This window comes from Theropithecus gelada, chromosome 4, assembly GCF_003255815.1.
Source record: "Theropithecus gelada isolate Dixy chromosome 4, Tgel_1.0, whole genome shotgun sequence".
Taxonomy (NCBI): Eukaryota; Metazoa; Chordata; class Mammalia; order Primates; family Cercopithecidae; genus Theropithecus; species Theropithecus gelada.
Window position 1 is genome coordinate 55,887,112 of NC_037671.1, and position 3,065 is coordinate 55,890,176.

Below are 3,065 nucleotides of genomic sequence, written 5' to 3' on the forward strand. Positions count from 1 at the left end.
CCGCCTCTTGATTAATTAACTTGTCTGTCTGCCCACCTACACCGTAAACCTATAGAGGAAAATAACAAAGAAATACTTGTGTTTATATCCCCAGTGCTCAGCATAGTCTCTGGCACATAGAAAGGGCTGGAATATTTTAGTAAATGAAAGTTATCAAAGTTATGAAACTTCAGATTTCATTGGAAGAGTGTTTTCTTCCAGTGAAATCCTGTTTCAATGCAATTTACGTAGTGCTTGCCTGCCCACTCACTGCTCTGCTCCTAAACTGTGGAAGGGTGAAGTGCAGGGGTGGAGATGCTTTTAAGTGTGAAGGTCTGTTCAGCATTCAGCCTGTCCTTCAAGGTAACTTTCAATTTCCTCCCGGGAGAAAGCGTCTGAAAACAGAAGTGGTCTGCCCTGCCCTCTAGCGGTGGCCCTGTGGCAGAACACTTTTAAAGATTGTTTTTGGAACTGCTAAGTGAACGCTCTCCAGAGTGGTATTGGAATGCCAGTCTGTATAATAACCTGTATATTATCCAGTTATTATTTCAGCTTTTCGCCACTGTTTTCTATAAGGGAGCCCTTTGCTCAAGGGTCTGTAGTTATATTCAGCAAGAACACCTCCCCAGAAGGAGGTTTGTGTGTTTAAGAACAGAGTCCTCGATCGGCGCCTTCTCCTTGCTTCTGGGGTCGTGGCCTTGCTCCCGCTGTGCGGGAAAAGAATCCAGGTCCTTCCACGAGCGTGTGGGCGCGAGGGCCCCGAAGTGCTCGTGGTTCCGCGCTAGGTCTCCGCTGGGGCAGGAACCGGAGCCATGGGTGGGACCACCAGCACCCGCCGGGTCGCCTTCGAGGCGGACGAGAATGAGAACATCACCGTGGTGAAGGGCATCCGGCTTTCGGAAAATGTGATTGATCGAATGAAGGAATCCTCTCCATCTGGTTCGAAGCCTCAGCGGTATTCTGGTGCTTATGGTGCCTCAGTTTCTGATGAAGAATTGAAAAGAAGAGTAGCTGAGGAGCTGATATTGGAGCAAGCCAAGAAAGAATCCGAAGATCAGAAACGACTAAAGCAAGCCAAAGAGCTGGACCGAGAGAGGGCTGCTGCCAATGAGCAGTTAACCAGAGCCATCCTTCGGGAGAGGATATCAAGCGAGGAGGAAGGCGCTAAGGCGAAGCACCTGGCTAGGCAGCTGGAAGAGAAAGACCGAGTACTAAAGAAGCAGGATGCATTCTACAAAGAACAGCTGGCTAGACTGGAGGAGAGGAGCTCAGAGTTCTACAAAGTCACCACTGAACAATATCAGAAAGCTGCTGAAGAGGTAGAAGCAAAGTTCAAGCGGTATGAGTCTCATCCAGTCTGTGCTGATCTGCAGGCCGAAATTCTTCAGTGTTACCGTGAGAACGCCCACCAGACCCTCAAATGCTCCTCTCTGGCCACCCAGTATATGCACTGTGTCAATCATGCCAAACAGAGCATGCTTGAGAAGGGAGGATAAAAACTTTCAGAACGAGCAAAACACCATCAACGTTAATTCCAGAGATGGAACATTTTTTTTTTTTCCTAGTAAGAAAATAACCCATTTGAAGAGAAGACCACTAATGAGAAGACCACTAAAGACAGACAAGAATGGACTCAGCATAATCATTTCACATTTTGAACAGCAGCAATTTGAAGGGCCAAAGCCTTGATCAGGGATCAGTCATTAAAGGACGCACTTCAGTATTAGTAAACCCTCTTATGATGATTAAAAGAGAAGGGCAGCCCTCTCCACCATTTGGTACTTTCTATTCAACTTCCACTGACCATAAAATGTTTCTCTTCTGAGCAAGCCCCATCATTTGGAGAACCTCCACCCTAACAAAGCAGAATGGGGTGGGGGGCTAAATTAATTGGAGTCGGGTGAGGAGAGAACCAGAAAACAGATCTGGGGACAGCAGTGCCAGGTGGAGAGAGCGAGAAAACAGATCTGGAGGTCGCAGTGCTGGGTGGAATTGTCTAGAATGTGGCATGCTGGCTTTCTCTCTCTTTCTTTTCTCCTTTGATTATATAAGAGCTGTTTCATTTTAACTTATTATGGTGATTATAGAGGCAAGAAGACAAAAAGGAGAGAAAATGTAGCTCTTCTACTGGAATAATGTTTATGATTACAAGTGAGATACGGTATTTTTATCAATATGAAGGCAACCTTGGCTGATATAACCTCTATAGTGAATATTCACATCTTTACTTCACTCACTATCAATAATAAATATATTTTCTGACAAAGACAGAAAAAAAAAAAAAAAAAGAACAGAGTCCTCAGCACTAGAAATCTCCGAGGGGTTCCTGGCAGCATCCCATAGGCCACTTGAAATGTGTTTTTTTTCTTTCATACTCTAGATCAAGGGTGTCCAATCCTTTGGCTTCCCTGGGCCACATTGGAAGAATTGTCTTGGGCTACAAATAAAATACGCTACACTCACGCCTGTAATCCCAGTACTTTGGGAGGCCGAGATGGGCGGATCACGAGGTCAGGAGATCGAGACCATCCTGGCTAACACGGTGAAACCCTGTCTCTACTAAAAATACAAAAAATTAGCCGGGCGTGGTGGCGGGCGACTACAGTCCCAGCTACTCTGGAGGCTGAGGCAGGAGAATGGCGTGAACACGGGAGACAGAGCTTGCAATGAGCCGAGATCGCACCACTGCACTCCAGCCTGGGTGACAGAGCAAGACTCCGTCTCAAAAAACAAAACAAAACAAAAAAACACTACACTAATGATAGCTGATGAGCTAAAAATAAACAAATAAATAATTTCATAATGTTTTAAGAAAGTTTATGAATTTGTGTTGGGCTGCATTCAAAGCTGTCCTGGTCTGCATGTGGCCTGCAGGCCGGGGACTGGACAGGCTTGCTCTAGGTATTTTTCCTTATGGTACTGGAGTATTTGGGGAGATCAGGGCTGAGTAAGGCTCTCGGCATTACAGTCCCTCAGGGTTCATACTCAAATAAAATTCTACAATAATGACCCAATGTGGCCCAATACAGCTGACCCACAGTACATTATGAGGTATTTAATCAACTCTCTTTGGCTTAAAGAAAATA

The 3,065-nt window shown here is 45.5% G+C and overlaps 1 pseudogene across 1 annotated transcript; it reads left to right on the forward strand.

Moving 5' to 3' along the window:
• Positions 1 to 647: 647 nt before the first annotated feature.
• Positions 648 to 2,249, forward strand: LOC112622921 (annotated as a pseudogene). The gene has a single exon (XR_003119054.1). The product of XR_003119054.1 is annotated as an MICOS complex subunit MIC19 pseudogene (transcript).
• The last annotated feature ends 816 nt before the right edge of the window (positions 2,250 to 3,065 follow it).